The 25,469-nt window shown below is 38.9% G+C and overlaps 1 protein-coding gene across 1 annotated transcript in view; it reads left to right on the top strand.

Annotated features, from left to right (window-relative positions):
• Positions 1 to 6,054: 6,054 nt before the first annotated feature.
• The window catches only part of LOC5574915 (proton-associated sugar transporter A), a 50,101-nt gene continuing 30,686 nt past the window's right edge, over positions 6,055 to 25,469 (top strand). The window contains exon 1 of the mRNA XM_001661670.2: positions 6,055 to 6,683. The gene's annotated coding sequence lies outside the window, so the exon portion shown is untranslated. The remainder of the gene's footprint in view (positions 6,684 to 25,469) is intronic.

The raw sequence follows: 25,469 nt of genomic DNA on the forward strand, positions 1-25,469 counted from the left end.
AAATGAGCATTGTTCGATACTCTACCAGGCAAATTCCGGAAACGACCGTTATCGTAACGGATATTATCTTTCATCTGCCTGGCACGAGCCTCAATGACCCTTTTGCGTGAAGGACAATTCCAAAAATTGGACTTATGGTTAGCCCCGCAATTACAGCATATGAATTTGGTGGTATCTTCCTTTACTGGACAGACGTCCTTAGCGTGAGAAGAACCTCCGCAAATCATGCATTTAGCATCCATGCGACAATTTTTTGTACCATGACCCCACTTTTGGCACCGACGGCACTGAGTGGGGTTCTGGTAATTTCCTCCAGGTTTCTGGAAATGTTCCCATGTCACACGGACATCAAACAAAAGTTTTGCTTTTTCTAAAGCTTTAATATTATTTAGTTCTTTTTTGTTAAAGTGAACTAAATAAAATTCTTGAGAAAGCCCTTTCCGAACAATGCCAGATTGGGTTCTCTTTTTCATAATGATTACTTGGACTGGGGAAAATCCAAGTAAATCATTTATTCCATTTTTGATCTCTTCAGGAGACTTATAGTCACTTGAGAGACCTTTCAAGACAACTTTGAACAAACGTTCAGTTTTGTCGTCATACGTAAAAAACTTGTGCTTCTTCTCTTCAAGATGTTTGAGAAGAAGTTCGCGATCTTCAAGAGTTTCCGGCAAAACGCGACAGTCTCCTTTCTTTGCGATTTGGAAGGAGATCTTGATTTCCCTAATGGAGTTCAAGATCTCCTGCCTAAATCCCCCAAATTCGGAACAACTGACCACGATAGGCGGCACTCTTTGCTTCCTCACTTGAATCAAAGAGCCTGGGCTAGAGGCTGCTTCGATTTGGTGTTCGGAAAATTTGTCTAGAGCATCGAACTGATTGCTCATTTCGATACAATTATTCATTTCACCCTTGGAAGAAAGTTCGCATTCCGGGGAAACGTCCTTTCTTCCATTCTTGCCACGTGTAGTGACAGTTTTAAAACCCACTTTTTTGGAAGGAAGTAGTGAATTCAGAGATTCACCCTTCCTTTTGTTAGTTGTTGATACCATGTTTAGTTAATAAACGAGAAAGACGTGACCTTCGAGAGGTTTTTTCCCTAGACGGTGTCCAAGAAGGATTACCACCGCTAGCTTTCGCCAACGGGTCCAACGAAAAATCGAAGGCACGGGTCCAAACAAGGATCGTAAAGGGATCAATAGTAGAAAAAATAGCACTGAAAAGTACCGTTTTTAATTTTAGCACTGAAAAGTACTGTTTTTGTAGCACTGAAAAGTACTGTTTTATTGCTTTAGGTAGTTTTTAAGAAAACTTCCAAGAGCAGAGAGAATTCGTGTACGCACAGCACGAAGGTATTTATTTTTCACTCCATCATATTTTCGCTCACCAACTGCTCCCGAGAATTATCACTAAGTGGATGAACAAAAACTAGTGCCGGCGACGGGATTTGAACCTAAAGCATTACTAAAAACAACCGCGATGCGTGCACGCCAATCATGCTACCACACCAACTTGACGAAAGGAGTGGTTAATTTGGTGAATAAAAGCAACTGCTGCTCGTGGCGTTGGATACAGGAAAAGTTCTCCATGGATCGGAGAAAGAGAAAACAAATGTCTCACAGCTGCGGAAATGCGCAATTACCTTTTTTCGCTTTGTTTTACGGGCGGATAAAATCGCAAGGCAGCTTGTCGCTGAAAATTGCTGTGAGGGATAAATCCATTATCGTGAGAGTGAGTGAGCATTCGGAAGCCTGGATTTTGATGATCGTGTGATAAGGTGTGAAAGTAGAGGTGATAAATGATTGCTACAGTACTCTTCATATTCCTGCTTCTTCGTAATGTGCAGGAAAGAGTTTGACGGTTTTTGAAAATATATGACTGAATCCTTAGTGATATTTTGATTTTTATTATCACGGATCGTTAGCGATCCCCCAAACAAAGCACTAGTTCTTGAAGCTAGCCACTTTGTGCGCGGAGCTGAGTAAACAAATATAAGGTCTGTGCACAGGAAACCCCGCGCGTAAGCGGTATACGCATGAGCAAAATATCATACGCACAATCAACGTTGATTTTAACGCTAAAATAGTTGGGAGAGTGGAATAAACTTGCAACCAGGGCAAGCTAAGGAGTCAAGTGCAAACTATTCTCCAGAATAATAAGTGAAATGTTAATATCTCATTAATGTCGTCTACAAAACGCGTGTGTTTAGTGCCTCAACTGGCAGCTTAATTTTGTACCGCAATAAAAATATTCAAACCTTGATAACTTTTTTATTTCTCGATATTTTTGCGCCATTTTTTCTCAAGTTCTAAAAGCTCGATATTTGTCATTGGTTATCTGGTAATGAAGATATTCCGATGTTCCTTGGGGGACCGACATTCTCCATATAAAATATCTTTGGCGGCCATTTTGGTTCACGTCAATTTATCAAAAAAAAAAAAAATGCTTTACAAACCTAGATGATAAGAAGCTACCCTGAAAAAATCATACAAATCAATTAAGTATTCTAAGAGATATCTGAAAATTAGGATATGATGTTTTTTGAAGTCTTCAAGATCTTTATTTGACCAGCGTGGTACCAAGCACATGAATGCTCATCACTCAAAGACGGCTGCACCGAATGCTTCATTTTTCCACAACATACTCTCGTTAATGTATTGTTCCGAAGAGTGAATATCCGAATATGATAAAAATTCTGAAGCTGAGATATTTACGTGAGTAAGAGCTACGCGTCGGTCCCCCAAGGAATTTCAGAATGTCTCAGGATCTCGGAGTATTGACACAGATTCTAAAACTAGAAGAATTTTTTGTGAACTTTTGCAATATTGATAAACAAAAAAGTTATCGAGGTTTGAATATTTTTATTGCGGTAAAAAACGAAGCTGCCGGTAGAGGGGTGAATGCAACGTTTTGAGATGAGCTGTCAAATCATCACCTCCAGCACGAAATTTTTGGCTTCACTCCACTTGTTCATGAATGAGAGCCGTTGCAGTCGTGTGATCGATAGAAAGTTTCACGTTTTTTTTTAAGATTTGCGGCAAGATATCTGCCGCAACTCAAATGAGATATAAGGAAAATATCTTGAGGAGTTCCGTAGCAGACTAATGATGGTTTTCTAGGCATTTTTTCGTCAGAAACTATTTGTAGACTTCGCTAAAATCAAAGAAGAATCCTTCTTGACGCTCCAAGACATGCCTGGTAATATCCTTGTTGATTTCAGTCTTTATTTTTATATTCATGGAGATTTGCTTGTATGATTCTCGGCAAATTCTTGATTTCATCTTTGAATGATATCTTTGTTGATTGGACTAATAAAGAACTCGGATTAAGCCGCCAAATTCTTGGAAGACCACGAACATGTAGGCATTTTACAGTTGAGGAGCATTTAAGGACATTTAGTATTAAAGGCGAGTGGAGAAGAATTATTTATTCGACGTAGATTCATCGTAGCGAATTGTGTCTCATCAACTATCAAGTAAGGAAATAACTTTTACTTTTGATAGCTCTAGGTCCTTCAAGACATGACCTGCGCCACAATGTTACGCAAACAAACTCGGTCCATGGCTGCTTGCCTTCAGTTTCTTGATCTTCCCACACTTCCAAGATCTTGCTCCACTTGGTCCAAACACCTAGTTCGTTGTGGCTCCTTTGTCTTGTACCGGCCGGATTCAAAATGAACATCATTTTCGCAGGATTATTGTCCGGAATTCTCACAACGTGCCCGCCCATCGTTCCCCCAGCCTTGGCGACTTACTGGATACTGGGTTCACCCTAGAGATGCGCAAGCTTCATTCTTCTCCTCAATACGCCGTTCCCACATACTCCGCCAAAGATCGCCCTAAGGACACGTCGTTACGAAACAACTAGAGCTTGCAGCTCCTCTACGAACATTGTCCACGTCTAATGCCCGTTGAGGACTACCGGTCTTATCAGCGTCTTGTACATGGTACTTAGTACGAAGGTGAGGTTTACCAGACCGCAAGGTCTTGTGGAGTCCGTAGTATGCACAACTTCCGGCAATAATACGTCTATGAATTACTCTGCTGCAGTTGCTATCCGTCAGTACCAATGATCCGAGGTAGACACATACATTCACCACCTCGAGCTCATCTCCATCGGTCATCACACGTCTGTCAATACGAGCTCTATCACGCTTGGTTCCTCCAGCCAGCAGATATTTCGTCTTCGACGTATTTACTTGCAATCACACTCTTTCTGCTTCCCGTTTCAGCTTAGTATACTGCTCAGCAATCACCTGGAACGTTCTTCCGGTGTTGTCCACGTCATCAGCGAAACAGATGAACTGACTGAATTTATTGAAGATTGTGCCCGCATGTTGAAACCCGCCCGTTTCATAACACCTTTAAGTAAGAAATCAGGCCAAACATTTTAAACATAATGTGCAGTGCACTGCAACATGACACGGCTTCAAGTGCGATTTGATGCACAGCTTACTTGTCAAGTCAATGTTGAATCGGATTTCGACGATTTCTGCTGAAGCTTTGTGCTTCAATTCAAATCAAAGCCTATCGCTTTGTCGTTCTTGCTGTGCCTAAATTTTTCAGCGCCGGTGCGCAGTGCGGGTGTTGATCACACGATGCGAGACGTGAGACAAGACACGTTTTCTTCTCTAAGTCCGAAACTGGTTGACGAAAATGCAATTGTTAATCGTTTTGACAGTTGTGTGCATGAGATGTTTTACGTTTTGACCAACTTGGAGAAAAGGGCTGTCCATTAATTACGAAATTTTAGCGCTTTTCTAACCCTATAATCAAAGTCCAAGGGCCTCCATTAGCCGAGTGGTTAGAATCCGTGGCTTCAAAGCAATGCCATGCTGAAGGTGTCCGGATTCGATTCCCGGTCGGTATAGGATCTCTTCGTAATGGAAATTTCTTTGACTTCCCTGGGCATAGAGTATCATCGAACCTACCACACGATAAACGAATGCGAAAATGGCAACTTGGGCAAAGAAAGCTCTCAGTTAATAACTGTGGAAGTGCTCATAAGAACACTAAGCTGAGAAGCAGGCTCTGTCCCAGTGAGGACGTTAATGCCAAAAAGAAGAAGAACCCTAGTAGGTTTTTTTTGTATGAAAATGTACGGCGCGCAAAAAATCCTCCCGCATAACCTTTTACGTAATCAACGGCCGACCCCGTAACACATTTTTGCGTCAGCCCGAATCCTTTACAAAGAAGACATTGTCGGCTCATATGCTGCTTCTGGAACATTCTTCGCTTACAAAATCCCCAGCGATGTAAAGTCAGCATCTCTGCGTCTTTTATTGTATGTCATTAGATTTACTCTTTCGCGCAGGTCGCGGATGTCACATACTTGTTATCAGTATTGTTGTGCGAATAATTAAAAATAAAATGAGACCACAAATAAATCAAATCAGAAATCCTACACGTTCTTCTCGGCCCACAGATCCAGTTGCTGTATGATCTTCTTATCTGGGCGACAATAAATGGTATGAGATTAAAATCTTCGTCACGCTTCCACTGATAAGGCGAAGATGGATTTTGTGGGAGTGTGACAGACTTGCAAAAACTGCACCACAGCTGCATCCAGGAACCTGATACGGTCCAGATATAATTTATAATAATCCTCTATTCTCGATGGAGGCCAGCAGATGTTCCGGAATAATGTTGTTTACGTCTTTTGATTGTAAACAGAAAAAAGCGGAGAAAGCACCTAAGCCCCTTTGCCGATAACTAACACAGCAAGATGGGTAACGTACGTTGTTGGTAGCTGTTCGATAACCGGTCTTTACCTAGATTCATCGGAGGAAACGTCGGCTGCTGCACGGATGCTTATCTCCACGTTCATTGTGGAAGAGTAGGTGATTGTGTCGCAGAAGACATGCGTCCCGACCTCTTCTAGAAAGGAACGGTAAATGGTATTGCGTCCATCTACTAACATGGAAACAACCACCAAGAACGGTGATTACAAGCCGCAATGAACACTTGAGAGAGAAGCTGAAGAGTCATCGTCAGATAGTCCCGTCAACTGTCGCCGTTGTTGCGTTCACTATCGTTCAAGTGTATAAATAAGAGCCTGCCGAGAGAGCAGATCAGTAGTCAGTGTTCTGAGTTCATCTCGAGCGTAGTTCTGATAAGTGACGGAAATCGAAGTTTTCTCGTTAATCTACTTTACGATTGGAAGTACCCGGAATACTAAGAGATAATCGAAAGAACAAGACATCTGACGCGGAGTTCAGCGATACCGATTTCTTAGTTTTTCAAACGAACCCACACAAATCGAATTCATCAATCTTCGAATCAATTTAGTTAGTAATTTCTCGTCGATCATGAGCCGCAGTGGCATGGGAGGATAGCACTCGCCATTGGTTGTGCTTAGTAGTGAGAACGAAAGTGATACAAGTTCCGCCGGGTGGTGCACAAAGACAATAGTCAAGCTGAAGTTGGCCAGATCTTTCAAACTGGAAAAGGTTCCGCGAGGTGCCAAAGTTATGAGAAAAGCTACAGGCCTTCCGCTGCATTTGACCCACTCGTACCGCAGACGCCGCATCAAGTTTTGCGATAGTTTTTTAAGTAGCCGTAGTAGTAGTAGTAGTGACGATCAACGGGGAAGTCAGAACATACGGCTGGAGCTTCGCCTGGAGAGTATTAGGAGTCACATTTGAAGTGAGGCCCGGGTCACTGTTACGCAGTATTATTTTTAAGGTAAGTAAAAGTTTTTCGGGTTACATGTTAACAAAGAAGGATTCGAGTCTGCAATTTAACTTCCAGGGGATTTAAAAGGGCAAATTATCTACTACCATGACGAAATGTCCTAATAGTTCGTATTCTATCTCTCGAGATCATTTACTATCTGAAAATCTTTCACGACGTGACATGCGGCATCTAATCAGTATGGGATGTAGTTTATCCAAACTTTCAATTGTTTACAGTCGCGTCTGATTCGTTATAATAGTTATCTTTATGAGGGCAGTGACCGTTCACAGAGTGAATCGACACGGTTTCAAAATGTTGTTTCTTAGGCACTCTTTCAATTTAGAAATTATTGACGTGGATATCGTCACGTAGGTAATCCCGTTGAATATTATTTTCATCAAATTCATGTCATGTGCTGGTGTTGATTTTAGCTTGTTCATTACTAATCAACACAAATTTTATGAGGCTACATAGATTAGAAATCCTGCATACGTGATATATTCCATGATCCCATGGAAATCCCACCTGAATCTCATCTGAAGGCTCATACTGTCAAATACATTTCTAGAAACTTATGCAAATTGTTTTAATCTTCAGGTATTTCTCGAGATACTGCTTCAAATATATATCAAGCTATTAGTTCACATATTTTATCAGATATAACAGTATGACTTTTTTGAATTTTGGGGCGTTTACACCCTTTGCTCCCTTAAAATCCGGGCCTATACCGACCACTAGTTTCTCTCGTTTCCTTACCGAGTAGGCTTAAAAAGAGTAAATATAGATAGCCTGGCCTCTTTATGGAATTCTTTATATGTATTGTACATTTTGATTCAGTATTTGTATTATTATAAATTGATACTAAATTGATTGCAAAAAAAAAACAAATGGCGATATCGAATTGATATTGAAAATTGGTCAGGTTGTGACCGCTAACAGCTCTGCCATCGAGTAAGCAAAATCTTAGGTTTTAAAAGAAGGAAAATTATTTACTCAAGCAGATTTAATAATGGCGTGAGGAAAAAAAGTTTTTACGAGAAATAATCGTATAGAAAGTTATCAAGAAAAAACTGATCGTTTAAAAAAATCGAACCGTTTTGTCTCAAACTCCAAACAGACTCATATTCCGAACACTCGGCAATGGCAGACAATTACAGTTCAATTTAATCATCCTCTAATCTATTTAATACCTCGGAAGTAGTAATGATTCTCTAGTTTGAGACCAGTACAACTAGCTCAGATAAATTCATTTGCGGAATTATTCATTTGAATACGATTTATTTGTGCTGTTCAGAATTTGAATCAAGCTGTTCGGAATATGAGACAGAATGAACACAGTGTTCGGCATTTGAATCAAAATATTGTTCCACATTTTTAGGTAAAAATAATGCTGAACAAGTTCAAATCAATATTTTAATCAGTACACCCAACAGCTAACAGTAAGACATTGCAAAGAAACTAAAATTTTCTAAAATATCAGCTAATTTATGCCCATCAGGTGCATTTGAAGTTGGTCTGTTGGTCTTAAGTGTTTGGAATATGAGTCAAAACGGTAACTCGCGAATCATAAGAGATACAAATAGAACATTGTGTAGACCTAAATGCGTCAGCAAAAAAGTTTATATGCTGATCTGGTAAACCATGCGGGCCACCCTAATTTCACATCACTAAAAAATATGTCTGGAAAATATGGAGGAACTTTGCCGAAGATACCATATATCCAAAATTGACGATTTAGGCCAGAGCTGCCCAAAGTACGGCCCACGGGCCGCATCCGGCCCGCGACCTCATTTTGTGCGGCCCGCGGAAGTTTCGAAGATTCTTCTCATATTTGGCTCGTTAAATATTTTACCTACCCGAAGTTAGAACATTTCACCATAGTTATTATTTAATTTGTTTTGTTTTTTAACCTTCTTAGGTATTTATGAATGATTCAAATTCTGAATCTTAATTTTGAAAGTTTCAATAATGTTTCTTCCATGAACTCCATCGACATTCAAAAAATGCAGCCTGAACAAAACTTGATGACAAAAGGCTGAAGTTTCATACATAATTTCACTGAATCATAATGCCATATTCTCACAGAATCTTGGAAATAAAATTTATCAACATCTGGACGTAATTCACGCAGAATCCTTGACAGGATTATAAGGAAGGCTTTTTACAAAATCTTGAATAGCATTGACAAGATTCTCAAAGAATTTTTACCAGGATTCCATATTCAAGATTTTCAACGAATTCAATACACAATTCTCTAAAATCCTGGGCAAGATTGCAACATAACGCTATGTAAAATTTTGCCAGAACCCAAAACGAATTTATAATAAAAATATGAGGTTTTGAAATACTTGTTAGCATTTTCAAAGATTTCTAGGTACCAGTTCAAAATAATTATTGAGTAGTGAGATTCTGAAGGAGCATCAATTTCGCGAAAGCTTGATCAGAATTTTAGCACACTCCGGCTCATATTAAAAAAAATTAGGTTGGATTCAGGATTCGGAGTACGATTTTTATAATCCTCGGCATTATTCTCACCACAGGATCCAGCATTTCTCGGGTAGATTCTTCTTAATATTCTGGACTAGATTATTATATAATTTTGAAAGGGACTCTCACAATGTCCACAAGAATACTTAGGAGCAATTATCTTTTTTTTCGATTTTTTCAAATGATATGTACTTTATTCACTGATTTTTGTCAACCTTTATGGAAATATTTGTGCGTTTAAAAATGTGGCCCGCGACACAAAATTATTTCGGCGATTTTGCCCGCAGTTCAAAAAGGTTGGGCAGGCCTGGTTTAGACGCAATCATTTTTGACTTCCTAGATATGGCTTTGGGGCCAATGTGCAATGGTTTCTGCATCTTTGCTCATTCTTCTTTCTGGAATCAGACTGTGAACACGCAGTGATGCCACAAACACAGATTTATTTGAAATTTAACAGATTTTTTTTTAGCCCAACTTGTTACCCTTTCGGCTGTTCCGGCTATTTTTGTACTATCCTTCTTAAACTTCAATCGCTGAGTAATTGACTATTGGCCAAACTATAGAACTCTAGACCACTGTCAATATTGTTGTGATCATTTGTAGCATTCATTACTACATTTAGATTTTGCATAACTCTACAATTTATCATTTGGAATACATAAGAGTCCTAAATACAAAAGTGAAAGAATTATATAAATCAATTTACTCATTATCAAGCTAACTAGTGAATTCGGGGTAATGGAATTCAAAGTGAATGGGTATCACTTCAAAAAGATATATATTAAATATAATGAAAACAGAGATATTCATGGATTGAACGTAAATTCCAGTTTCGGTTACCGTAGAATCGTTAATTGTTTTGTGGCCCTGTTGATTACCTGCTGAGCTACCTACCATAATATGGTTTGAATCCTACACAAACTGAAGATTTATATGTAAACTTTTTTTTCGATCGCGAACTGTGCTTGTAAAGTAAAGACACACCAGCTGCTATGACCCTCCACAAACGAAAAAACATCATACTCTGGAAGCTACACAGAGTTTATCAAACTGACAAAGACAGAAATTTAAAATTAAGATCTTTAAATGCTACGATTTTGAATTCTAATAAACAAAAAAAAACGAATGTTTCAAGTTTTGCATTATTTTCTTCCATTTTATATTGCTGGTTTCTACGTCGTTAATTTTATTTTATTCCATGCACTCATAATCGAAAGCTCAACTCGTTAAGTAATCCTTGACGTATACTTTGCATGTAAAATAACCTGTATCGTGAGTACATGGGTTCATCAACCTAATCAGAATGCTGTGCTATAAGAACTATTTTGGTTACATGATGAAATTAGCTCCGTAATGCCTTAAAGCACTTGAGCCAATGAAAAACCAGTTTATAGTAAAAGTCTTTTGTTGCATGTAAGACATTGCATTGAAAACATGTGAACATGTTCAACGGTATTTGAGTGCCTAATTATTCTATTTAAAATTAATGTTTTCAATTGTTACACATGAAAAAGGACGTAACTCCGTATTTCGTTTATTTTGTCATTCAAAACTCCACCAAGCGGTTACAAATAACTAAACAAACCAACAAACCCTAGCCGTTAAATATCTCAGATTTGCTTTGAATTAGTTGACTTATACAATTAAAAGGGCGTAACTTCAAAACGGGCCCTACGTTTTTTTTTTTAAATTTTGCCTTTTAGCTATTGAAAACGACTGGTGAGCACAGATTTGATGGAGAACTATTTTTTTTCTTTTTTCTTTTTTTTTTAAAGACACTGACACGTTAACGCTTCCAGTGGGCATTTCTGCCCTTTGAAGGAAGCACCACACTAGACAACGGACTAGCATGCAACGCCCAGTGGCACAATCGGAAAACATTCCTCACGAAAAGTTTACCGGCCTGAGGCGAGAATCGAATCTACACTCCCTAGCACGATGCGGCTAAATGCCTGGTGACACTAATCGCACGGCTCCGAAGCCCACATTTAAGACCATTTAAGACCATTACACATGTTTCAAAAAGTTTGGTCAGGCCTGGATTCTTTGCTTTTGAAATCATTGAAGTATATTTTTAATAGAATGAAGATAAAATGTATGGTTTTATTTTATATAACTTTTTAAAAACGAAAATTATTGAGAATATTTTGGATAAAACTGTGCTAAATAAATATCCTTTGATCTCTCTATGCAACTTACCCCTAATGCATAACATTTTGAGATTAATTCTGGTTAAAAGGTATGGGGATAATTGTACTCTTCCTTATGAGCATTAAAAGACTTTGGCTTAACACCGTATTTTTCAAGTCAAATATAAAAAACAAAACATAGAGCAAGCTATCGAGTAAGCAATTGTTACATACTAAGTTTCGTTTGGCTTTGTCAGAGAAGGAACAGCCTATTTCGAAAAGAAGGGTGAATTTATTATGAAAGCCATAATACATGAAAATTACTATGTATATTCTTTTGAACGCTGCTACCCATTTCCTTCGCCTATAATTCCTTAGATGTTGGTTTACCGGCACAGGGTATTCCTAAAGATTTTGTTTTTTAAACAATGGCAATGGATGATCACCATGATATTATCGCTGCAAGTATTTTTCTATAGAAACCGCTTAAAGAAAAGAAACGAAGCGGCCTTTGATTGTCGCTAAAGTAAAAACTTCCATTAGTTTGTGATATCATTCAGCTGAATTTCAATAAGATAATCAAAAAAAATAGCTGTGTTTGATTCAAGCCAATGCAGAAAATATGCTGATACAAAAGTGATGAGTAGTGCCATAAGAGACCTGACTGTTCTGACCTGACAAGAAAATGAAAATAGGGAAAATTTTGGATTAAAATTATGAGAGAATTATTTCAACAAAAGCTTTAAAGATCTCTTGCTTTCAAAACAATGAACAGCCTATTTATTTGAGAAGGAAACTTTTCGATAAAATGCTTGCAGCTATGACGTGAATAACCGCTGTTACAAAGTGATTTTTTTTTTGGCACAACCTATACCTAAGAAAGGAAATGTTTTGTGAAAAAATAATAATAAATATGGTCACTTCCAAGGATCCCCTATAGCGATGAGCTCGTAGCTGTTCAGCAGGGCCAAATTGAGGGTAGTGGGTTCATATGATTAAATGGTCGGCGTTAAGTCAGAGTGGACCAAGTAACATTTTTCATATTTTGAGAATATGAATAAAATTAATAATTATTTATGAATTAATATTGATGGATGAGTAGAAGAATCATACGACGTGGAAAAAATTGACAAATCCATTGAAATGTCTTCTATTTCCTCGCATTCATCAGGGCGCTGAACATTTTCGCTGTCATGGTAATAAGCACTTGGTCCACTCTGACTGCATATTTTTATGGATTTTTATTGTTCATTCAAAGAAAATTTGTTACATATCTCTCGTAGTTTACAACATTCATCAAATCTGATCAAAGTGAAATGGAGGTAAGGTAATTTCGCATCTAATGAACGAATAATTCACTTTTTCCATGTTTTGTACTTGGTCCCCTCTGACTTAACACCGACCAAATATGCTCTAAACTTGAGTTAATATTTTACTTCTTTCATTGTATTTTTGATTGCTTTGATAGAACAAATGTCGCCCCAGAATTAAAAATAAATCTATGAATTTATTATGATATAGGGGTGCCATGAGGCCACGCTACAGCCCTGATGATTTTCACAAAAGTAAGTTCTTCTGGACCAATACATCAGGTTTTTTTTAATTTAAACACATGCTGAAAAATCTGCTCCTGGGATGATTTCTTCTTTTGTTTTATAAAAAAAAGATGTAAAATACAATGTTTAAAATTTAAGAAAAAATAAGCTGAAATGACCAAAAAGAAGAATTTTCGAGATGTGTGAAAATAACTTACTTTGTTTGTTGGCTGAGAAGAGTCAGATTTTTTTTTTGTAGTTTCAGATGAATGCTTCCAATTGCTAAAAATCTTGGGTAAAACGTATTTTCGCCAGTTCGCTCAAAATAAAAATTTTCTATGTTGGTCAACTACATTTCAGTTACAGTCGACTTTCCACATCTCGATATCTCTCCCTATGTCGATGGTTTGTTCGGTCCCTTCATTCTGCATACATTTTTACTCTCCATATCTCGATATCCTCCTTATCTCGATATTCATTCCCAATTTTAGGGATTCAAAAGAATTTGCAAAGACGAAATGACGTCTGTTTGTTTTCAATTTTCCTAGAAATGGAGTGATTTTCAATCTAGTATTCATTAAAAATGTGTTCAATGTCTCGATCTCTCCCTACCTCGATGGTCCCTTCGATATCGAGATGTGGAGAGGCGACTGTAATACTGAACAAAGCGCCTATTCAATCTAATCTAATCTAATCTAAGCGCTTGCACAGCCAATATTGAAAAGCATCCTGGAAATATCTTAATTAATTAAGGTATTTTCTTGTCAGTATTAACATTTGCATAATATCGGCGATATAATACAAATATTAAAATGGCCAGATCCACTGTGCAGTCTTTGGGGTTGAAGGCAATTGAAAAATCATGACGATTAGGTTATTCCCGCATGAATAAACTGATAGGCAATAATTTTTCAATTCAAGGAAGAAGAATCGGGGACAACCGTACCAACCGTTCCAATCCAGGGTTATAGGTCAAATCTTTGGGAGTGGCGTTGCTAAAAAAGTTAATGCACACTCCATTGTTGTTTTCCTGGGATGGGACATAGGCATTTCTTCCTCATGTCCTGGCTCTAGAGTCTTGGTTTAAGCGCCTGGGCTCGCTCTCTGAAACGAGATGAAAATTTATTTTGCCCCTTACCCGCTAATTAGGAACCCGCAATCAGTGCTGCATTTGAACGCGTTCAGTTTGCGTTCCAATTCAAATATTTGATCGAGGGATCAAGTAGGCTTGAACATTGATCAGTTCAAAAAATTGAACCCATGAGAGCTGAAAAATGAACGCGGAAAGAATATTGTTCCCAAGGCTCATAACGACACATTTCCATGCGAAAGTCATACAAAATATGCTAGGAAACATCAATTTGGAATGATATGAATTTAACATAGTTTTATGTATTTTTTTCGTGTTTTAGGTTTCTGTGTGCATTTATAAGTGAACGTGGCGTTCTTGAGCATTGACAAAATTTTGCACGAAAGTTCAATATTTACTGCGTTCTCGTTCAATAAAGGAACGCGTTCAGTTCACTTTTGGCTCGCGTTCAGTTCAAAATGCATCACTGCCCGCAATACATTCCATGAATTATTGATGTGTGCAATTTGACCAAAAATTATAATATTGAGTATTCAAAACGATCTCACCAGATTTCAGTTGTGTACCAACGTTTGTTGTTTTCATGTATACTCCTCGATCGTGCAACTCTCCAATGCTTGCATGTTGAGTTTTGACAATCAACGGTAGCTTTTCGGTGGTCAGCAAAGACAGCATTCTGCGTTTCTGGTAGCCTTGGGCTATTGGTGCATTGTCCCGTCATCTATGTATGTATCCGGACGCCCAAACCGACACTAATTTGCACTGCTAGTTCACAAGCCAAAAGTCGGTCTCACAAATTGACGGAAGTTTTTGGAGCAGCTGAGCAGCAACGTTGCTTGAATAAGAATATAATTAATGAATATAAAATAACTGTAAATTCTTGAATTTCTTGTCAAACCACTATTGAAATGGAACAAAACGTTTGAAAATTTCATTTTTTTATATTCCACGAGTAAAAACTTGCCAGACGTACGAAAAACGCATCCGTTTTCTAATACTGAACAAAGGGCCTATCTAACACAAATAACGTTGTCGAAGGCAGTTCTTGGCTAACATTACTTGTTGAAGGTCTCAAAGCTCGTTGTTGAATTTCCCGTAACTATGCTTTCAGGGTCATGTTACATTGAAATCAAATCCAAAGGCTAAAGTAATACAGTTTGATCCTGAAATCGTAAATTATTTAACCAATATATACTTTGAAGACTACAATACACATGGCTTTATGGCCGTGCGGTTAGTGTTACCAGCCGCATCGAGTCAAGGAGTGTGGGTTCGATTCCCGCTTCAGTCCGGAAAACTTTTCGTCAGGAACGCATTTCGACTGTGCCACTGGGCGTTGCATGCTAGTCCGTTGTCTAGTGTGGTGCTTCCTTCAAAGGACATAATCCTCCACTGCAACCCGCTTCTTATCAATATTCATTTTCACTGTAAGCGTGTAGATTCCTTCTCGACGAAACATCAGTCGAGTAATCATGAACCTTTTGTTCAGACCTTGTACGATTATTGCAGTTCCGGCAAAAATGTCCTCGCTCACAATCATATCATTTTGTTCTAATTGCCACTCACTGGCCATATAAAACTATCTTGCAATGTTCTGATGTAGAGAACTTGACATTTCGTTCATAGCATGCAAACGATGAACATTTTGCTATGAAACCTGCTCACGTCCACTAATATCGCACATAAATAATCAGCAAAGGCAACTACGGGTTAGTTCTCTTTGTCGAATAACGTACAGTGAATTGTCTCGTTAAAAACAGAATGAAATTTGATATGTTGACATTTACCATGTCAACGAGAGAATTATTTTTCAAATGTTTCTGTGCACTTAATTGTCGGAAACTAATGATAATTCACACGGGTCTGACATAAAATTATAAAGTTGAAGTTGCAGAAATGCATTATTTTATCAAAGCTGTGTGTAAATGAGAGGAATTGTAATGGATAAATTGTGGATTTTAAAAGTCGTTCAGAGTTGGACTTGATACTATTGATCTGAAATTCTCAGATATAAATAAATTTCATTCCTTCCTTTGATTTTATCATTACACTATCAAGCTTCATCGTTTCTTGTCGTGGTTCGCTCTACATAAGTGTCGATGTACCCACTCAAGCGAAAACACTCCTGGATTTGAATAATAAGGCAAACAGCTTATATTTAACATCCGCTCGACAATCAAATCCCAATTGAAACGCATAACAGATTCTATTTCCGTTTTAATGGCATAGATGATTCAGTCGACAGGCATCATCCACACTATTATTATCATCAGTAGCGCTCATCGCGCTCTTCAGATTGCCACGCATTAACGCAAACATAGTAGGTATGTGACTAGACGAAGGCAGATTCCTCGAATGAAATTACCATACACTATCGCCGGAACAAAACTCTATGTCCAGCCAATGTTTAAAAATTTCCATAGTGCACCGGCAGGCAAGCCTTGCAATTGTTCAGTGTCAACACGTTCAATGACTGCGGCACGCGTTCGCTGTTGCTTTTATTGAAGTGCATCTCAAGATTTGCACAGTGGAGTCACTGAAGGAAGCTTCTACTAATGCAATATTTCCTTCAACAAAATTAACATCAATAAAAATAGAGATTTTTGTTTTGCTGATTTTGAGAATACGATGAGAGCGTACTCTTCAAATTAACAAACGTTTTGATTTTTGTGTAAATCAAATAGAAACGGGAATGCTCATACCAAAGCTCATTACGATGAGGATATCAAAAAGTGTGTGTGCAAATTGCGGAGGCAACAAGAAGTCTAACTTTTGGGATTGTCCTTTGCGCAAACGATTTGTTGAGGCTCGTACCAGACAGATGAATGTTTATGTTTTTCGTAGCCGGCATTCCCCAGACAAAATCTCCATATATTCTCATTTTTCAGGTAACGATTGCTCGCTTAAGAATCATACCAATAATCAGGTAAATTTTAATCATCCACAAGCTAATTTACTTCCGTCGGGTAACCGTTCTAATCTTTTCAATTCTTATTGTTGAAGAAAATTCCTATGCCAATGTTGTCGCAGGTAATTTCTAATCCTCTTCTGAAACATTATCATACTACGGGTAACCATGAGTGAACTTTGAACAGAACGATGGTCCACAACAACGAAAATTCATTTTTTGCATTCCGACATGGACATTCGACCACTCATCAACTTTTACGTGTAACAAATTTGATTCGTTCTAACAAATCTGAAGGCTATTCAACTGCTCTTGCTTTTCTGTACATAGAAATGTCAAATCATGCATATCAAAACTTCAAATCAGACTGACTTTTGAACTGGTATTCCTCAAAGCCAAATCCTGGAACCAATATTGAATGATATTTTCATAGCTGACTTACCTGAATAACCTAAAAATTGACAAAAATCTGTGTTTGCGGATGACACAGGCATTTCCGTCAAAGCACGAATAGGTGAAAGGGTTGTCTGCTGTTTATCCGGAAATTATTTCTTGATGGCAGATCCATCGCTTTTTAGTGCTGGGTAATGCCTGGTCAAATGCATGAAACCGGATGGATTGTGCACTTGTGCGTGGTGCAATAGAGAGAAGTTTTCATTGAAGTTGGCTCTGTGTAGTCGGATGAAGTTGTGTATGAAATGATTTTTTTTCTCATCAGGGTTACGAAACCGGGAGGATATGTAAATAATGTACAAGTTCAGGAAGCTGCATAGACTGCAGACGTCGAATTGTAGAAGCATAATTTTCTAGTTTATGGACACTGCAAGGGGCTATCCATTAATTACGTAAGGGTTTATGGGGGGAGGGGGGTTGTATGAGATTTCTTCCGCGCCATACAATTTATTTTTAATTTTCATGCAAAAAATCTTACCATGGGGGGAGGGGGGGTTGAAAAATCCCGAAAATTGTCTTACGTAATTAATGGACCGCCCCCAAGTTAAGTGAGCTGGAATCAAGTATATGTGTTTGCGATAAGAAGACACAGTTTGAAAAGCTTGCACATCGGATTTATTCGCTGTAGAACTGGAAATTTTAAGGAAGTAATAAAAAAATGCTTTGCATCTCCTTTTTCTGGTGGTGGGCTTCATAACCATGCGGTTAGCGGCGTGAGTCGTTTAGGCGTATTGTGCTACGGAGTGTGGGTTCGATTCCCACCCCAGTCGGAGAAAACTTTTCGTCAAACGAAAAATTCTTCACTGGTCCACTGGTCGTTCCATGTGTCCGTTGTCTAATGCTAGTTATGTTCAGTCTGTGCAGCCCATGGCTGAAGACGGTGTAAAATGTCTTTTCTTGCAATTACCCAATTATCAAAACTGCGGAAATCATTATGTTCTGTTGCAAATCCAGAATTTGAAAAGAGCATTTTCGGTACTAAAATGCCATTGTTATCTGTTCCCTCTGATGCACGCTCCTTCAATGTAGCGTTTCTGCGAAGTTTGCAGAATGTTGCATCGCGATGCTTTTTGTTTCAACCCGGAATGAGAACGAACAATGGATGTTTCAAGTTTATGAGCATGTATAGATCTCGATGGTGAATCCGAGTAATCCTGCGGAAGCTTCGTATTACCGAAAGGTACGCACTGCGTGGAAGTAACGAACGGCACTAGAAGCTTACTGATGTAACCGAACAAACGAATTGGAAATATGGAACACAGATTGTTGTTTCCAACCATTTAGAAAATGTCTGCAAAATCCTGCGGCACACAAATTTGAAAAGGTATTTTGCTCTCAGGGCGTAGCAAAGTTTCCAGGGAGGTATATTCACGCATCAGTTGACATTTTCGTCTAGATTTTTTAAATGCTTCCGCACGATTGCGTAAACTGTCGTTCTAGGTGCATCTGTCCCATTATTGACGTATGTCAATTTTACATCGCTCACAGAGTGAATAGTCATGTGTAACAAAACGCTAAAAATCGTGAACTAGAAGTTAATCATAAATTTGTGTTGTTTATTTTTCACCCAAGCTGCCATTTCCAATCTGAATCTTCTTCTTTCTGGCATTATGAGTGCATTAGATGCCCGGTGTCTAGCCATTTGGTCGAATTCTGTTTTGCTGAACGCTATTTGGCTGAATGCCAACTGACCGAACGGGTCGTTGGACCGAATCACTAACAAAAAAATAATCCTATTGCTGCAATGCTGATGTGTAGAGCATTTAGAAGAGCGGTCCAGTAACTGTGATGGGATGGGACGTCATGTTTTTTTGAGAATGATTAACTCGACTTGTTAATTCAGGCCGAAGTTGTGAACTCCACACATCACGTCAAGACCCTAAGCTGGTGATTGGTTCATCTCTGGGTTACCAACGGTGTGCTAAGGTTTAGAGTAATTTTTAATTATTTCTCCAAAATTGTTCGTTCATTCAAACATAGGCTATTCTACTGGTTCCTTTGCTATTGGCAATCATTTCATTTGTATATTAATTGGAGATCTTATTTTCTTTGAATCAATGGCAGTTTACACTTGCTTATGTTTTCATAGTAGATTTTTCCTTCTTTAAAAAAAGGCTGTTCTTTCAAGAGAAACGTATTGCTCATACTAATTGGGAATAATTTCGCTTATATTTTGGTTGAGAATTTTAACTTCTTTTAATCAACAGCATTTCTTTGTAGTTATACTGATGTAAAAATTATTTGCACTAAACATTTGATTATATTTTCAAAAGAGATTATTCCTCCTTTTGACCAAAGGCCAAGCTTTTAGAAGAAATGTATTTCTCATGACTATTGGAATTAACGCTAATAATACATTCATAAAGATTTTAATTCAAAACAGCACAAAGGCTGATGGGGATGTCATTATCTTTCAAAATTAAGATTGCACCGTGTGAACTGAATTCTGCACCGTTGCTTACGTGAAGCAGTAAACCGAACGACTTGACTTAACTGTCCATATTCGCATAGTTGACGTAAACGTCAATATGAGCAATATATATTTTTCACTGCTTAGCATTTTTTACTCAATAATTATTATAATACACTTGTTTTTTTATTCTACATATTAATATTATTTTTATTTTTTATTTAACTGTATTCGCCGATAGGCATCACGCCAGGCGGGAGTCCTGGTAACATTAATGATACACTTTTTGGGAAACTTGGAAAATTCTTATAATAATCTCTGGATAAAATGTAGAAACAGTTAAAGGAAAGATCTTTAGAAAATTCATGGAACAACCAGGAGATATCTTCGTTGGGATTGTAGGAATTGTCCCTGGAATCTGGAGAAATGTTTTGTGGTACTGTCTGAAATAAAACAGTCCTAGGGTAGAAGCACCGGTTTTGTCAATACGCCAGTTGTAGTAATAGTGGGTTATACACTGTTTTACATAGCCAATGAGCATGAAACCTTTTGTGTTTAGTAGATCACATTCACATGATAGAGCTACATGCATTTACTCGTCTGAGTTGATTCAAAATATGACAAAACCAATTCATTTTTCTTATGATTTTAACTCTTATACACCTAATTTGGCCAATCTCGTAAGAAATCAATGCGATTGGCCAATTCAGGAACCGAGGTTAAATCTCTGGCCGAAACTGGTTCTGGTAGCCTATATTGACCAACGAGATTTTTAAAGCGAAAAAATAATGGTTTTAGCTCAGTTTCGATATTTTAAATACATAATATGGAATGAAAGCTTGCATTTGACATAGTTTCAGTATAAATACGGCTTCCCATATATTTTTTATTGACATTCTCTCTTTGGCTGGCCAAAACCTGTGCTTTAACCCTAAAAGAATCCATTCAAGCATGTTCGAAGAATTTTCCGGTGGAGCCCGTATTGAAATTGAAGAAAAAACCGAAAAAAAACTCTAGCAAGAATACAGGGGCTGTTCATTAATTACGTTATGGATTATGGAGATTACCAACGCGCCATACAAATTATTTTTAATTTAAATGCAAAGAGCCCAACTAACATTTAGTGCAAATGTAAACATTCTCTAGGCCCTCTTTATACGGCTTTATGCTGAGTAAAGGCGCTGTACATACGAACGAAAGCTTCTATGCGATCCTTTTACCAACAAATCTGGCGAATCTAGTCAGCTACTTTTAAGCTGTGTTGGCAGCTCTTATTCATACCGATCATTGCTCTATTTCGACAGTTATATGACAGGAAGGCGCTTTCTCAACCATTTCGCAAATGTTGAATAATTATTATACAGCTTCGCTGTATTATCGATTAAATATTATTTTCAAGCTGTTTCACAGCTTCCGGAATTCATATCATAAGTATCTGAATTTAATGTTCCCAACGTTACCTGCCACCGCTTGGAATCGAACTCACGATCTCTGCATCCACAAGTCTCGACGCTGTCCTTGTTGCCACCACAGTCTATATCGAAAGGCAAAGAAAACACACCGTTTTGCTCTACATCGAAAACGGTTCACACAATATTTTATAATGATCGTAAAAGATGCCATAGCCACGCTTACACCACTTCATCAGGCTGTAAAAGGGTGCGAAACGTCAAACGCAATGTTTACATCCAACAAGCTGAGTAGATGCGCCACAAGTTGTTGTTTTACAGCATACTGCTGTATGCTCGCTGTATAACTAACGACAAAGTGCTTCTTAAATATATATTGAGCAGTATAACAAATCATATTGTATAGAAGCAGCCGGATTGATGATGGCGAGTTTTTTTCCACATCATTAGGTTGCTATCTTTTACGGTGTTGAGTTACAGCTTAGTGAAAGCAGCAAAAGCGATAACTGACGAAATTTATTCAGCTAAGATTTGTAGCTGCAAAACGTTTGCGTTACAGCTGTATTAACGCTAATCGTTCTATTTTTGACAACTTTCATTTTTTGCTGCGTTCGCTGCTTCAATTCAACTGTTATACAGCACAAAGCAAATAATCTTGGCTTATAGCGCTAAAATTGTTAGTTGGGAGTCTCCCTATGAGGGAAGGAGATGAAAGAAACTGCCAACATAGCCTAACATAATTAAAGACCAGCCCTATTTGAAGAAATATCCTCTAAACTCTAAAGAAAGCACTGGCAAATTAATTAAAAAGCGCTCTGAAGTGTTTTTACGCCACAGTTCTTATGATAATTACTTAAAGAACCATTGAAAAATTCATACCGTAAAACAATTCATGTCAGCGTTGAAGGAGATAATTTCGAACGAATTCCTCGAAAAAGCATAGAACAAATTGTGGATAAATTTATGAACTAGTTCCAAAAGAAATATATATTCAGCCATTCCATGAACAACCGATCTAGTGGGTCACCGAATTCTGTGAAAATTTGATATTTTGTTCATTGTCCGAAATAAGGATACACGTATTTTTGGATTTTTTGATTAGGGTGACCATTTCCAAAATAGAAAAGTCGAAGTCAGAAAAGTGGCTGTTATGTGAATTTACGTTTTCATATACTCATCAATAAGATTGCATTGTGCTTATAAAGCTTGAAATACCTGGACTTAAAATGGAAATGTTCGTTTTTCATAATGACGTAAAAGTACGTAATTGGACATTGAAATTCTCTAATACGTCAGAAGGAACAGAAGTTTAAATCATATTTAAGTTTGCGTTGAAAAATATTTCATTGTAAATAGGTTTACGTCACACGTAATTTTCATTATTTTTAAGAGTATACGAATTGTACGGTCATCAATGCTTATTATGCTGATACTTATAATGATTATTTACTTTACACGCACTTGAATATTTTTTGTAAGAGATTTTTCCTTCTTTTGATCATATACTGTTATTTCAAAACAAGTCGTAAATCGTTTAAGTTACTGTTAAAAGCTGACCACAAACGCAATGCGAAAAACCTCTGCTGGCAGCTATTACCGCTAGCGGAGAAGTAAATAATTGCTTACATTTAGGATTCCAGCAGTGACTGTTTCTTGAACTAACACTACAACGCTAATTGTTTGTATTTTAATAATGATTTTGAATAAGCAGAAGAAGTTCTTAGAAAACCAGCTTGGAAATTCATTACAAATGCACACTAGTTGAAGTTCACTATTGGTTTGCAGTTTAGATCAAACGGCATTCAGCCATACAGCGTTCGGCCAAATGACCCGAAACCGTGCAACTCTGTGCATTCAGATCGAATTTTTTCGTAGCACTGCGATTATTTTTTCCAGTGTACACACTCAAATTCTGGAATCGACCTCAGTACACCCGATTCTGTTCTTGCACGGGGGATGCGTACCGTACAAAAAAGTTTTCAGTTCAAAATTTCAAAAACCGTGCAAAAAAAGTAACAACATTTCTTGACGTTTCACTCATAAAAATGGTTTTGGCGGAAAAAAATGTATGGAAAAATTGTTTGCACGGTAGTGTTAAAAAAATCCGTGCAACGTATTCGCCATCAATTGATATCTCGGCAAATATTTACATAATCTCGGTAAACCTTTTATCGAGATCTAGGTAAACGTTTACCAAATTTCGGTTACGTTTGTCGAGATCTTGTTTCCAAGATCGGTGAAATAATTTAAAGAGTAGTGTTTGATCCGTTAAATCTGTTGCATGCTCCTTTGTGAGTCAGGTTCGCGTTGTGTAAAATAATAGAAGTGCGTTAGGCGCCGCCACAAATTACGTAACGCTCTAGGGGGAGGGGGGAGTAGGCTCAAGCGTTACGGCTCATACAAAAATTTAATTTTTTTTCATACAAATAGCGTTACGGACGAGGGGACGGGGTCAAAAATTTCCAAATTTAGCGTTACGTAATAAATGGACGCTGCCTTAGTAGTATTTGATTTGTTGAACCTGTTGCTTGTTGCTGTGAGGCAAGAAACGAAATAAGGATAAGTGTTCGATTTTCGTAGTAACCGCACTATCGATATCGGTCATCCGGGTAAATGGTCAGTTATTCATTTCAAATCAAATCCTGATTGTTAAAAAAACGAATCCTTTCCCGTATCCAAACTCCCAGTGTAGTGTAGAGGACTCCTGGGCTTCCATAAAGTTAGTAACGCGTCTAGATTTCCCTCCCATCCCCAAATTGACCTGCATTCGGGCGCCGTTATTGATTGTTATAATGAGAGCACCAGTATTTACTAGACTGAGCATGAGCATGAGCATGAGCATATATGACCGTACAATTCGTAGTTGCTACTCCGTGATTGACTAGAGCAATCGAAGTTGCACAGGGAATCAATGAATGGGGCTTGGGATTAGCTAACCATTCTTCAATGTGCACAAATCGAGAGCTCAAATTTTAAAAGTCAATAACGGCGCCGGCCACGTCCTTACGGTCATCGGGGAAGGGAAGGAATGTTAGCTAGATAACCGTTGTTACTAGAGACCGAAGAATCTTCTGCATCTCCACAGTTGTCATGGAAAGGATATTGGGTTAGTGGGATAAGGTAAAGATCTGGGAGTCACCAGCGATTGGTGATGCGATCCATGATACATTCACGCCTAACCCGTTTAACGCCACTATTTATTCATGCCGCGCGAGCGACGCGCAACACGATTGATCCTGCTCACATCACCCGCCCCCGCAGGAGCAAGCAACGCGAGCAAAGGATCAAACACTACCGACCCTATCCGCGAATCACGCCACTATTTATTCATGCCGCGCGAGCGACGCGCAACACGATTGATCCTGCTCACATCACTCGCCCCCGCAGGAGCAAGCGACGCGAGCAAAGGATCAAACACTACTGACCCTATCCGCGAATCACGCCACTATTTATTCATGCCGCGCGAGCGACGCGCAACACGATTGATCCTGCTCACATCACCCGCCCCCGCAGGAGCAAGCGACGCGAGCAAAGGATCAAACACTACTGACCCTATCCGCGAATCACGCCACTATTTATTCATGCCGCGCGAGCGACGCGCAACACGATTGATCCTGCTCACATCACCCGCCCCCGCCGGAGCAAGCGACGCGAGCAAAGGATCAAACACTACTGACCCTATCCGCGAATCACGCCACTATTTATTCATGCCGCGCGAGCGACGCGCAACACGATTGATCCTGCTCACATCACCCGACCCCGCAGGAGCAAGCGACGCGAGCAAAGGATCAAACACTACTGACCCTATCCGCGAATCACGCCTCTATTTATTCATACCGCGCGAGCGACGCGCAACACGATTGATCCTGCTCACATCACCCGACCCCGCAGGAGCAAGCGACGCGAGCAAAGGATCAAACACTACTGACCCTATCCGCGAATCACGCCACTATTTATTCATACCGCGCGAGCGACGCGCAACACGATTGATCCTGCTCACATCACCCGCCCCCGCAGGAGCAAGCGACGCGAGCAAAGGATCAAACACTACTGACCCTATCCGCGAATCACGCCACTATTTATTCATGCCGCGCGAGCGACGCGCAACACGATTGATCCTGCTCACATCACTCGCCCCCGCAGGAGCAAGCGACGCGAGCAAAGGATCAAACACTACTGACCCTATCCGCGAATCACGCCACTATTTATTCATGCCGCGCGAGCGACGCGCAACACGATTGATCCTGCTCACATCACTCGCCCCCGCAGGAGCAAGCAACGCGAGCAAAGGATCAAACACTACCGACCCTATCCGCGAATCACGCCACTATTTATTCATGCCGCGCGAGCGACGCGCAACACGATTGATCCTGC

This window comes from Aedes aegypti, chromosome 3, assembly GCF_002204515.2.
Source record: "Aedes aegypti strain LVP_AGWG chromosome 3, AaegL5.0 Primary Assembly, whole genome shotgun sequence".
Classification (NCBI taxonomy): Eukaryota; Metazoa; Arthropoda; class Insecta; order Diptera; family Culicidae; genus Aedes; species Aedes aegypti.